This window comes from Trichosurus vulpecula, chromosome 7 (assembly GCF_011100635.1).
Source record: "Trichosurus vulpecula isolate mTriVul1 chromosome 7, mTriVul1.pri, whole genome shotgun sequence".
NCBI classification, from domain to species: domain Eukaryota; kingdom Metazoa; phylum Chordata; class Mammalia; order Diprotodontia; family Phalangeridae; genus Trichosurus; species Trichosurus vulpecula.
In genome coordinates this window covers 99,369,022-99,383,719 of record NC_050579.1, presented here as the reverse complement: position 1 = coordinate 99,383,719, position 14,698 = coordinate 99,369,022, and positions in this window count along the sequence as shown.

Sequence of the window (14,698 nt, the reverse complement as noted above, 5' to 3'; positions counted from 1 at the left end):
CTGGATAAATCATTTTCTTCATTTGTAAAACAAGTAGCTCAGACTAAATAATTTTTCTAAGATCTTTTCTGGCTCATAAATTCTAATTCAATCCTATGAAGATAAATCATATCTAGTGATGGAATTCACTAGGAAAAAAGTGTTTCCCCTTAAATTCACCTGCTTTATAGAAATAATTAGGTTTTTTAAAATTCTTACTAAGAGTTGCAGATGTTTGGGCAATCATTTTCAGATATTAAGACTTTTGCTGCTGAATCACAGAATCATAGAATGTCAGGACTAGAAGGAACCTCAGAAGCCATCTGGTCCAAACCATACTTGAATAAGAATCCTCTCTATGACACCTCTGGAAAGTAATCATCCATCCTTCTCTTGAAGAACCCTTCATTTCCTAAGGCAATCCATTCTATTTTGACATAGTGCTAATTGTGAGCAGGGGAAGCTGGGTGGCACAGTGAATAGAGTGCCCATCCTGGAGTCAGGAACACTCATCTTTGTGACTTCAAATCTGGCTGCAGACAATGTGTGACCATTGGCAAGTCACTTATCCCTGTTTTCCTCAGTTTCCTCATCTATAAAAGGAACTAGAGAAGTAAATGACAACCCACTCTAGTCTCTGTGCCAAGAAAACTCCAAATGGGCTCATAAAGTCTTACGTGACTAAAACAAGTGAACAACAACAGCAATTGTGAATGAGTGTTTTCTTCTATCACGCCTAAATTTATCACTTTGAAATATCTTCCTCTGGTGCCTTATAGAATAAGTCCAATTCTTCTTTCACAGATAGCTTTTCAAATACTGCCACACAGAAATCTTAATATTTTTGTTAAAAGTAAATGCAGAAGACAAATGGAATTTGAAGCTGAGTGGAAGAATGGCTCACAGAGTCTCCTTGGAAAGGCAAATTAAGGAGTTGGTGAAGTTGATTTTATCATGCAAGCAAAGGCACCAAGCAATGTTATCTTATAGCCTGCTTAATCATCCTATCCTGTAGTTTTTATAAGCATTTGCAAGAAGAGCACCATGAAAATAACTATAACATCTTTTGCAGAAGATAAGTAGAGGGAATCTACAAAGAACTTGGCAGGAGTCATAAAATTAAATCAACAAACATATTGATGCTCAGTGACATATTTAAATGCAAGGTTGAGTTTAGGTGAGGCCAATTAAAAATACTTTCGAAACTATGGGTCAGGAATGAGGAACAAGAGTGGACAAAGTCCTTACAGATTATACATAATTCTAATCCTTATATATGATGAATACTTTTTTTAGGAAAAGAATCCAAAGGCACTAGACATGGTGTTCACAAATAGCATCACAAAAAATGAAATTGATTATATTTTAACATGACTCATTACTGATGTGGGAGTCATTCCTGAATCAGCTGTCTGCGTACAGTCAGGCTACCAATTTACTAGAGCAAAGATCAAAATTAGTACCAAGCTAGAAAAAAGAATAAGAATGAGAAAATTATGATATGCAATTAAAATAACCCCAATCTGAACTATTTAAACAAGTTACTGATAATGAAAAATGGGATATAGACAGAAGAAAGGACATAGACGCCTATTAAAATAATTTCCTAAGAAAGTTCAATTGATGTAAATCAAATGTCATGATGAGGAAACAAAAAGAACCTAAAACACACCTTAATCAGCAAACACTTGACATTTGCCAAGAAGAGAAAAGTGGCAGGGAAGGGCAACTGGCTTAAAATATAAATTCTTTTAAAAAATCTTACAGAGAAAAAATGATGGAAGATTGTTTACCCTAACTTTTTCAAACAGGGGGAAAAAAGGCATTGGAAAGTAAAGCCAGCTTAAAGAAACTCAGCAAAGTCATACGGAGGGCTTTTGAGAATGAAATCAGAAGTATCACAAAGAGAAGTTGGAAAAGATCTGCAATGATAATAATAAGTAGATTACAGCTTAAAGTTTGCAAAATACCTTGCATATGTTATCTCATTTGATTCTCACAACACCTTTGCAAGATAGGTGCTATTATTATCCTCATTTTACTAACTAAAAAAGTGAGGCTAAAAGATTAAGTAATTTGCCCAGCTAGTAAATATCTCAGGCTGGATTTGAACTCAGATCTGGCAGCTAGGTGGCTCAGTGGATAGGCGCTGGGCCTGGAGTCAGGAAGACTCATCTTCCTGAGTTCAAATCTGCCCTCAGACACTTACTGGTCGTGTGACCCTCGGCAAGTCACTTAACCCTGTTTGCCTCAGTTTCCTCATCTGTAAAATGAACTGGAGAAGGAAATGGCAAACCACTCCAGTATCTTTGCCAAGAAAACCCCAAATGGTGTCATGAAGAGTCAGACACAACTGAAAAATACCGAACAACAGCAACTTCCTGACTCTCCAGGCCCAGTACTCTATCCACTATGGCACCTATTAGCCCGTGTGGCCAGCCAGTGTGCTCAATGTCAAGGGAAAGAAAGGAAGTCATAAGGTGTAATGGACGTGGACAAGAGGTTCACAGCATGGACACACTTGATTTTTTAGTGTTTTATATACCCAATTTTGGCATATCACTAGCTATATTTCTTACTGCCCACAAATGAGTATTGTTATCGTATAACTACCTGCCTGTCCTTTTACCACTATTTTACTAAAAACATGTTTCCAGATAACCAATTACCATTAGTGCAGAGTGCTCATATTACCCCTTATAGCATTCAAAAATTTCCTGGCCACAACATGATGTTTTCATGTTAATAGTTCTCTATTATTAGAAATCGGATGGGGGACATACTTGCCAGATTCATGGATGGCATGGTGCTGAAAGGGATCGTTAAAATATTTAATGGCAGAATCAAGATCCAAAATTATCTTGACAGGATAGAATGATGGGATAAATCTAACAAGATGAAATTTAATAGGAAGAAATATAAAGTCCCACATGGGTTAAAAAAAAGTCATAAATAAATACTAAATGGAAGAGATGTGGCTTAGAAAGCACGTAAGATTCCAGAACAGTAATTTCCAAAGAAGAGCCCAGGGCTCCCTGGGGGACAATGGTTTGACCCCAAAGAGTGGAGGGTGGGAATGTGGGTTACATCCAAACCTCCCTCATGATAGTGAACTATGAGGCTTGTCTCCAACATAATCACGCCTATTCTTATCTCCCAAATGCCCCCTTCCCCTGCTCATGTTCCCAAGCTGCTCAGAAGCTCTTCCCTTTGGGGGAGGGTATTGGTAGCTTAGGCTAAGTATGACCTGACTTCTACCCAGACATCCACATCAGCAACTCCCTCCCAATATAATTATTTCTTTATCCCCTCCTTAGGGCTGTGGAAGGTGACTCCAGAGGGTAAGCTCTGAGCTCTAGTACTGTAGTACTGTGACTACCAAGTAAAAATCCCTACTTCCTTTTTGTTTTGGGTAGGATGGAATGAGTCACACAGGATGAATAGGGATGCATGGCTTATGCTCTGCATCATAGATCTCATTACATTAACCTTCCCACTAAACCCATCCTTTGTCAAGCCTTCCTTCTTACTGTGGGACACAACTGTCAGTCCCATTCCCCCAAGTCCACAACTTCACTCTTATGTTCAAGTCCTCATTGTGCCTTATTGTCCTTATCCAATTAGTTGCCAAATGCTGTTCCTACTTTTATATTTCTCACATATATTCCTTTCTCTCTACTCACAAAGCCACTAACCTAGTTCAGGGCCTATCACCTCTATCCTAGATTATATAGTAATAGCCTCTTAATTGGTCTCCTTACCTCAAATCTCGCCTCTCTCTGATCTATCCTCTATGCAGCTGGCAAAGTGATTTTCCTAAAATGTAAGACTATGTCACTCTCCTACTGAATATATTCCAATGCTCTCTATTGACTCTAAGATAAAACATTATTTTTTATTTTTTTAAAAATCTCTATATCTGCATTTTATGATGCATATAATTATTAATATAATAGCATACCTCTACCATAAAAACCACCTCTACTTTGCCCATTGGGCTAGGGCACTGCACCCACTCCCTCTCTCTAAATGGTACTTATGCTGTAGATCCATGCAAGTGAATTCTATGGGGTTTAGTCCTAGGGGACCCTAGGCTCTAATGACAGGGTTTAGGCTGCCTTTTCTCACTGTTCAGCTCATTAAACCTCCCACCCAGGGCCCAAGGGACAAATTATTTAAAGCTTAGGTTTTGGCTTATGTCTAGGTCCCTCTAAAGAGTAGTAGGAAAGTACTCAATGTACAATGTAAATCAGTTATAGGAAAAGTATTTATTTCCTACACACAAAAGAAATGCTAACTGACACAGAAGACACAAAGCATGTGTTAACAGAACAACTTATAACAGGATTTACTAATAGCTAATATTATACTCTCTCAGAAGGCTGACACAAACCTCACTGAAATGTAAAAGCAATTTATAGGACCCTCAATTAGGTAAAACCACCAGCCTTGGACCAATCCTCTTGTTTGTGGACATATTCTTCAAGAGTATTGGAATAGTTGCCCAAGACTCCTCCCCCCACTCCCTTGCTGCTAGTTGGCTCCAACCTAATGAGACTCAAGACCACCATTCCTCCCAGATTCACAAAGTCACCTCCAAGCTTGGTCATATCCAACTCAGGATAGATACTACTTCATTTTCAAATAGGAAAGAAACACACACACACACACTCCACTTAGACCAGACAGCCACATGGTAGCAAGGATCATGGGAGGGCAAATCACGCCTCCCCTTCCCCACTCCCCACCCCCCCCCACCTTTTTCAGGAAGCGGTTCAAATCAACAAGACAAGTCATGAAGTATTTATTGAGCACCTATCATGTACTAGGAATTGTGGGGATTTGCCGAAGAGGATTAGATGAAATGGGATCATTTGTGCATATAGAGGGGTTAGCCTTAGCAAAGAAAAGACTATCTCTTCACCTGAGACCTTGGTGAAGGAGGAGATAATGGAGAAAAGCATATAGGTGATATGAGATGAGGATGGGAGAAGAGGAGGCCCTTGGTGAATGGCCTTGATTTTTTTTTTAGTGAACATGAAGCTAAGTTCTCAGCTGAACTGAGAGGGACAAGGGAAGGCTTGGGAGGTCTGAGGAGGAATTGCTTGGAAATGTCACTATGAAGAATGGGAGAGTGAATTGATTAAGGAGGATATAAAAGGCTTTTCTTGACACAGTGAGGGTCCAGCTGAGATTATGCAACATGTGTTGTTGTTGTGTTTGTCCTTTGTTTTTGAAGAGGACCATGACATCAGGAAAATGATGACATGACCTACAGTTGACTTTGATTTCAGTGAGGGAGAACTGTGCAAGGTCACCAGCTTCACTTTCTCCTCCAGAGCCTTCTGGGTCCAATGGCCAGATATTCATCAGGATGACTGGAGATGGCCCAGAATGCAATGGGAGACCCTGGCCCTTTTAGGCTAGACCTTTCTTTGTAGTGGATCCATCCAGCAAAGTTTTGTGATTTTTTTCCCCTGCTTTCTTCAGTAGCACATGAATAGAAGCAAAGGCAGTAAATGCTGGGAGTAATCCAGGTCTAGGGCTTTCTGGGGCAAGATAGGCAACAGGATAAAGGGGCAAGGAACTTGAGAGAATAGTCTAGAGTTCAATTGGTTCACCAAGGGGTCAAGATAGGGAAGGGGGGAGAGTGTAACTAATGCAGGGATTATGTCCAGGGGTGGAAGTACTTGAGGTTATAAAGAAGGTAAAGAATAGAATTAAGGGTTATAAGGAAAAGAGGAAAATTGAAGGATAAAAGATTATGAATAAAGGAATTTCAGAGTTCATGGACATGGAAGTGGAACACTTGTGGGTTAATGCCAAGAACAAGGTTATAACAATTACTATGTGTGGCTGAGGTGAGATGGAGAAGTAGGTCATGAGAAATAAGAGAGCTGAATTAGGTTAGAGTGTTTAAAGGAGTATCAATATGTATGCTGAAGTTCCTTAGCATGAAAGCAAGAATTGGGGAGGAAAAGAAAGACTGTGAGCCTGACACTGACCCCATGAAGAAAAGAAGGCAAGTATCTGGCAGGTCAATAGCTAAAAGTTACCAAAATCTTTTGAGTGTTCAACATAGCTTGAGTCAACCTCACAGGACAAGAGGTTGCTGAGTGATAATAGTAGAAGGAAATCCTGGAAGTGGCAAAGGGGAGCAAGGATTATTATGACTCCTCTACCATGACCAGTCACTAGTCAAGAGCGACAGCGCAACTAGTGCTAGTGAGGATGACCAAGAAAGCTGCTTCATCAAAAGGGAGGAAGCTCTCAGTGGGTACAAGAAGAGAGAAGGAATAAGAAAGGGAGATATTTAAGATAAAAACAAGTGTGTTACCTATGGTATGGGTATTCCAGAGAGCACAATAGAAGCGGTGTGTAGATCTTGAGTGGGACTTCAAGCAGGGGAGAATCAGTTGAGAGGGATGGGACCAAAGCAGTAGGCAGTGAGGAATAGGGAATAGGATAATCAGCTGGAAATGAAGAATACCTGAAAGATGAGAATACTTCCTTATAAATATCTACTGAGTCAATAACTTTCTGCTCAGGAGCTAATATCATATCAAAGCATAAGTTTTTCAGAATTGAGACACATGGATGGATGTGATGCTAAACTTCCACATGGTAAACCAGAACCAAGAAAAGTAACTCTGAATGTGTCCCATGGGATGACTCTGATTACACAGGTCTATATTTTATAAATAAAGAATAAATCCATTTGAGGGGCATGCTAATATTTATTTTACTGATAAAGTCATATGATCAAAGAAGTAGTCCTTGACCACTAGTCCAGACTACACATTCAACCTGAGTCAGAAATATAATGACACATACTTAAAACTTATACTTTCCTGGTTTTCTATTACCACATCTGCAGAAACCTCCCAGATCTCAGATTTTCCAAGAGCTCTATTCTTTCTCCATCGCTCTATTCCTCCATCTCAAACTATAGTAGCCTCCTGACTGGTTTTCCTTGTCTCAAATCTCTTGCCTCTACAATCCATCCTCCACATAGCCACCAAAGGAGGTTTTCCTGAAATACTATTCTAATCATTTGTTATTGTTCAGTTGTGTTTCAGTCATATCCAACTCTTCATGACACCATTTAGTGTTTTCTTGGCAAAGACACCAGAGTGGTTTGTCGTTTCCTTCTCCAGCTCATTTTACAGATGAGGAAACTGAGGCAAATAAGACTTGCCCAGGGTCACACAGCTAGTGAGCATGTGAGGTCAGATTTGAACTCAGGTCTTCTTGACTCCAGGACCCATGCTCTGTCCACTGCTCCACATAACCACCAGGCTCTCCCCTACTCAATAAACCTCAGTGGCTTCCTATTACCTCTGAGATATAATATTAAACTAGCACATCAGTGACTGCATTTTGCCTTTTTCTACTATTTTGTGAAGTTAAGCCCCAAAGTTACCTGAGTTTGGAGGAGTCACAAAGATTACTTCCACCCCACCTCTGCAAGGATCACCCGACTTAAAGAATGTCACAAAATGACCCCTTTTTCCTTCTCTCCTCAGTGCCTCCAGATGGTCTCCCAACCTCCTCCAGCCAACCTTTACCCTCAGTTCATTTTCTTCAGATCTCTTCCTCCAATAATAAACCAGATTTCTTAGCCTTTTCATCCTGTTTTTCATCCCTCCAAACTGTATATTAACTGGGTAAAAACCAAAGTTCTGGGTCTTTGGCTAGCGAGAGCCGTAAAACTGATTTGTTTTGCATCTGCATTCACTGCTGAATAAATTGCTTGTCTGGATGATACTTGGTTTTATTATTTAACTGTAACAGGGATCAAATGCAAGCCTACTTAGTGTTACACACATGTGAGTTCACACTTCCCATCTCCATGCATTTGTTCTCTCCTATGCTGGAAATGTACTCCTTTCTTACCTTCACCTCTTATAATCTCTGGCTTCCTCCAAGACTTGGCTCAAGTGATATCTTATATGTGATTCTGATTAATTCAGAACTACCTGGTGTAAACTTTTTATCAATTAGATGTATGCTTGTCTTCCCCATTCAAATGCAACGTCTTTGAAAGCAGGGACTGTCTCTTCCTGATTCTTCTTATACTGTCCAGCACCTGGTAGACAGTTAATAAATGTTTACTAATGACTGAGTGATTGACAGCTCATGTGGTAAAACAAAACAAAACAAAAAAAAAACTCATGCAATCAATGATCGAATTAATAAAGTGTAGTATCCAGAAAAGAAATTTTAATCTTATCACAAACTTTGCCTTATTCATATTTCATCCAGAGTATTTTGCCTGGTTGTGAGTGCCACATATTAGAAAAGATGGTGACAAATGGCCTATGCCTCAAGAATGGTGACTAAGATGGAGAGGGTGTATAGCGTATAGGACTTTTTAAATTTTGTTTTTTCAATTAACAAGCATTCTTTTCTCTCCCACTCATACAATAAAAAAAGTAAAAAGATTGAACTCTTGTAAAATATATATATATATATATATATATATATATATATATATATATATATATATATATATAGGAAATCAAGCAAAACAAATTCTGATATTGGTCATTTCCAAAAATGTCTATCTTGAGTCCATCATCTATCAGGAGATAGGTAGCAGTCTTCATTATCAGTGGAATTGTTGTTTGTCATTGCATTTATCAAGGTTCTTAAATGTTTTGTAGGTGTTTATTTTTCACAAAGTTGCAATTGTGTAAATTATTCTTCTGGTTCTGTTCATTTCACTATACATCATTTCATAAATGTCTTCCTAGTTTTCCCTGAAACCATCCCTTTCATCATTTTCTAAGGAACAATGATATTCCATTGTATAACTATACTATAATTCATTCAGTCATTTCTCAATTTTGGCACAGACCCTTAATTCCCATTTCTTGACCACTACAAAAAAAAGAGCAAAAGCATGGCCTTTTCATTAACTAGAGGACCTGGTGATGCTTAGCTTGAAGAAGAAGATAGTTACAAGATATATTTTATGTGGTTTCAAATATATGAAGAGAAGTCATTAGGAATTGACATTTGAGTGTTTCTGCTTAATCATGGAAGGTTAAATAAGGATAAACAAATAGGAATTATAGGCAGGCAAATTTTGGCTCAACACAAAGACAAACTTACTACTTAGAGTTATTAAAAAATGGAATGGGCTGCTTAAAAAGATACTGAATTTTCATCTTACTGGAGATCTTCAGACAGCTGGTACATAATCACTTACCAGAGATACTGTGATCACAATTTGTTATTTGGATAGGGTATGAACTCAATGACCTTTGAGGGTTCTTTTATGATTACACATCACTGTTTCCTGTCTTCTTGCCAAGTAGAGAGACATGGAGGGCCAGAGTCAACACTACTCTGGAACATAATCCCATTTACAAAAACTAATTGGGGAGGATGGTCAGAGAGTAGGAGCAAAATCAACTCATAAAACCACAAGAAGCAGGGGTGGGGGAAACAAATTTGCAGAAAGCTTAAGGCAAGACCTAGTTCACAGAATCACAAAATCTTAGAGGTCAAATAGACCTCAGGAGATATCTATCTAGCCCAATCCATGCCTAATCATGAATCTCATCCATAACAGGTCAAAGTCATCATCCTTTTTTTGAAGATCACCAGAGAAAGGAAACCCATTAATCCCATCTCTGGATAGCACTAACATTTAGAAAATATTTATATCATGCCTTAATCTGCCCCTTCTCCATTTCTACCCATTGAGCCCAGTTCTGTCTCCTAGGATCAGATCATCTCAGGTATCTAACAGCGAAACCCCAAGTACAGCAAACAGACAACAAAAAAATATGATATATCTCTCAGTGTTTCTATGACTATTTTCTTCATCCATGACAATGGATCTATGACATTGGAACTGTAACATTTCCTTCACTGATGTGGTTTATGAGGAAGTATAAAGGATAACTAAAGAAGACAAAAATGGAAAAAGTAACTATCCTGGGCCAAGTATACTAAAAAAAAAATCCGTGTTGAAGGTGACAAAACTTTGAAAAGATTCAGGGATTAATTCTTATATTTGAAAATAGGAAAGATACCAAATTAATGGGAAAAATCTTGGAGGTTGCTATTATCATATACATGTGTGTTTATGTATATGAATATAGACATACATATGCATATATCTTTAATAGACTACCTCCAGACAATGAACTACACCCCCAGTTGAATAGGAAAAAAAAACAAGGCTAGAGTACATTTAGAAAATTCAGTGCTTTCAATGATACCAATTTTCTTCCTGAAAGAAAAGCCCATCTTTTTAATAATAATAATAATCTTCCATTAAGAATTTATAGGTAGGAGAGCAGAGCCAAGACGGTGGCTGGAAAACAGGGACTGGCTTAAGCTGTCCCCCAAATCCCTTCAAATACCTGTAAAAAATGGTCAAAAATGATCAGAAAAACAAATTCTAGAGCTACAGAACCCACAAAATAACAGAGGGAAACAAGTCTCCAGCCCAAGACAGACTGGATGGTTGCTGGGAAGTGTCTATTGCACTGTGCTGGGAGCAGAGTGCAGCCCAGAGTGGGCTGTGCCAGGACCAACCAGACTTGGAGTCAGCGGAGCAGACCTTAGGGCCCTGAATCACTGAGCTGTGGCAGTTATCAGACTTCTCAACCCACAAATGCCAAAGACAATGGAGCAGGTTAGTGGGAAAATTGCTGGATCTTGGTGAGAGAAGTGCATGGTCCAGCCCCAGCCCTGGAGATGGCAGAGGTGGTGCTGTGGCAGCAGCAGGAAGCTCCTGCAACTGCTTCCAGAGCTCCAGCATCAGCTGCTTCCAGAATCCCTGGCACACATGATGGGAGGAATCAAGTGGCAAATCAGAGTGGGAGTGCAGGGATTGCTTTGCTGGCAGAGAGACAGGGTTCTCTTGCTTTGCCCTTCTTGGATCTGGGTTGTAGTCCTGGTTGGTGGTTCTTGGGGGAGGAGGAGCACTGCTGTGGCAGAGCTCGCAGTGACTGTGGAGTAGAAGTAGCTCTGAAAACAGCAGGGCAGCTGCTAAATCTTGGGACAAAATACTCTCTACTCTGAAAACAGTCATACCCTGACAAAAAACTCAAGGATCAAGTGGTTGACTGGGAACATGAACAGGCAACATAAAAGGACTCAGACTATAGAATCTTTTTTGGTGACAAAGAAGACCAAAACATACAGCCAGAAGAAGTCAACAAAGTCAAAGAGCATACATCAAAAGCCCCCAAGAAAAATATGAATTGGTTTCAGGCTGTAGAAGAACTCAAAAAGGATTTGGAAAATCAAATAAGAGCAGTAGAGGAAAAATTGGAAAGAGAAATGAGAGTGATGCAGGAAAACCGTGAAAAACAAGTCAATGACTTGCTAAAGGAGACACAAAAAAACATTGAGGAAAATAACACCTTAAAAAATAGACAAAGTCAAACGGCAAAAGAGCTCCAAAAAGCCAAAGAGGAGAAGAATGCCTTGAAAGGCAGAATTAACCAAATGGAAAAGGAGGTCCAAAAGACCACTGAAGAAAATACCACCTTAAAAATTGGAGCAAGTGGAAGTTAGTGAATTTATGAGAAATCAAGAAATTATAAAACAGAACCAAAAGAATAAAAAAATGGAAGACAATATGAAATATCTCATTGGAAAAACTATTGACCTGGAAAAATAGATCCAGGAGAGATCATTTAAAAATCATTGGACTACCTGAAAGCCATGATCAAAAAAAGAGCCTAGACACCATCCTTCAAGAAATTATCAAGGAAAACTGCCCTGATATTCTAGAGCCAGACGGCAAAATAGAAATTGAAAGAATCCACCAATTGCCTCTTGAAAAAGATCCCAAAAAGAAAACTCCTAGGAATATTGTCACCAAATTCCAGAGTTCCCAGGTCAAGGAGAAAATATTGCAAGCAGCCAGAAAGAAACAATTTGAGTATTGTGGAAACAGAATCAGGATAATACAAGATTTAGCAACTTCTACATTAAGGGATCAAAGGGTTTGGAATATGATATTCTGGAGGTCAAAAGAGCTAGGATTAAAACCTAGAATCACCTACCCAGCAAAACTGAGTATAATACTCCAAGGCAAAATGTGGATTTTCAATAAAATAGAGGACTTTCAAGCTTTCTCAACGAGAAGACCAGAGCTGAATAGAAGATATGACTTTCAAATACAAGAATCAAGAGAAGCATGAAAAGGTAAACAGGAAAGAGAAATCATAAGGGACTTACTAAAGTTAAACCATTTTGTTTACATTCCTACATGTAAAGATGATGTGTGTAATTCATGAGACCTTTCTCAGTATTAGAGTAGTTGAAGGAAATATATATATATATATATACAGACAGAGGGCACAGGGTAAGCTGAATATGAAGGGATGATATCTAAGAAAATAAAATTAAGTGGTAAGAGAGGAATATATTGAGAGAGGGAGAAAGGGGGATAGAATGGGGTAAATTATCTCACATAAAAGTAGCAAGAAAAAGCAGTTCTATTGGAAGTGAAGAGGGGGCAGGTGAGGGGGAATGAGTGAATCTTGCTCTCGTCAGATTTGACTTAGGGAGGGAATAACATACACACTCATTTGGGTATCTTACCCTACAGGAGAGTAGGGGGAAGGGGATAAGAGAGGAGGGATGAAAGAAGGGAGGGCAGATAGGGGGAGGAGGTAGTCAAAAGCAAACACTTTTGAAAAGGGACGGGGTCAAGGGAGAAAATTGAATAAAGGGGGACAGGATAGGAGGGAGGGAAATGTAGTTAGTCTTTCACAACATGACTATTATGAAAGTGTTTTGCATAATGGTACATGTGTGGGCTATGTTGAATTGCTTGCCTTCTCAAGGAGGGTGGGTGGGGAGGGAAGAAGGGAGAGAATTTGGAACTCAAAGTTCTAAAAACAAATGCTCAAAAAAAGTTATTTTTATGTGCAACTGGGAAATAAGATATACAGGCAATGGGGTATAGAAATCTATCTTGCCCTACAAGTAAGCAAGGAGAGAGGAGATGGGGGGTGGGGAGTGGGTTGACAGAAGGGAGGACAGACTGAGGAAAGGGGCAATTGGAATATATGCCATCTTGGAGTGGGGGGAGGGTAGAAATGAGGAGAAAATTAATAACTCAGAATCTTGTGGAAATCAATGTTGATAACTAAAAATATTAAATAATAAAAAATATGAAAAAAAAGAATTTATAAGTAGAAATTATTGTATCCTACCATCTCCAAGAAATCCAAATTGCAGTCATTTTAAAGGGTAATGAAGAGGCAAATGATGGGCAGCAATAGACTGTAGCATATACCCAAGTAGTACTTGAATACAAGAAGTGACATAAAAGACTTCTATAGCAGGTTCATGATTGAAAAAAGGAGGTTGGCTAGTCGTCTGAGAGTGAGTGATAACAGATGAACAGCTGAAATGATGCAAGGTCATGTTAATGTTATGAGGGGACAGCATCAAGAGTGTTACAGGATAAGAAGGTATTAGCTGGTTGTGATCTACACTGACGGGAAAGACAATTACATCAATTAGGTCCTGAGGAAGTAAGGAAGCATCTCCTATCTATGCTTCTCTTTTCAGGAGTTAATTGCTAACATATTTCTGAACAGTTAATTGATACCTAATGGATGTTCATTGGTATCTTTTTTATAAAGTGGATTTTGTGTCCTTTTATATTTTTAAAATCATCAAAATAAACAAAATCAATGACTGTTAAATACAGTTGTATATTTGCAACTATAGACTCAAACATATTAAAAATCCACCCCTATGATATTTTAGGAATAGAAAATGTCTCTTTTCTAGATTTTACAAAAAAAAATTTCCTTGAACTCTTCAGATCACTCAAACAGCTTTTTGCTAAAGAAAAAAATACCTTCTAAAGGTACTTTGGCACTTTTCTGAAATTTCAGTAACATTTAAATATCTACAGTGGAATTCACACCTATTCCTTTCTACATATAGGTGATGATAAGTACCCTCCCATAGGACAAAGAAGTATGAAACAAAATTAAAGTAAGGTGAGAAAAGAGACTGACCCTACAGCCTTTTCAGTAATTGCAGAAAATCCATTAAAAAGTTCCCTTAGTTTTATGCAAATGGACCTTTTTGGTGTGTTAAAATATAACCCTACTGTGACAGTTTGAAAACAAAGCATTTTTTGTTTGCCAAATTCTTAAGGGGAAAATATCTAATTTACTAATGCTGGCTGCCTTTCCAAAAAGGTCCATTTTCTAGATTAGAAACATGGGTAAATATTGCCAGAATTTATATTTCAAAAGTGTTTTAATTCTTACCAAAAGCTTGGAAGTACCAGAATCTTTTGAGGCACCTCCCACTCTCATTTTTTCAAAGGATAAAAAATACTTTATTCTCTGGAATGTGAACAGTGTCTCATCTTATTTTTACAGATCAAAGAGTCATTTTCCATTTAATCATAAATCTACCTCTTTCAGCTTTAGGATATTGCTTCTCAAGGTTTTAAAATGTAAGTATCGGAGTACTGCATTAAAAATGACATCAAGATTAATATTTGCTTAAATATGAACTGATGAGTTTAGTTTATCATGAAACAAGAGAAATCCAAAACATGAGGCCATTCTATAACTTTCTATCATCCTGGTGTTCATCTGTCACCCCATCCCTATTTCTACTCTGTCTCCACATCCCAAATCATCAGAAAAAAAAACACCTTGAAATTCACATTTAGATACAAGAAAGTCTATGTGGTGTAAAACAATAATAC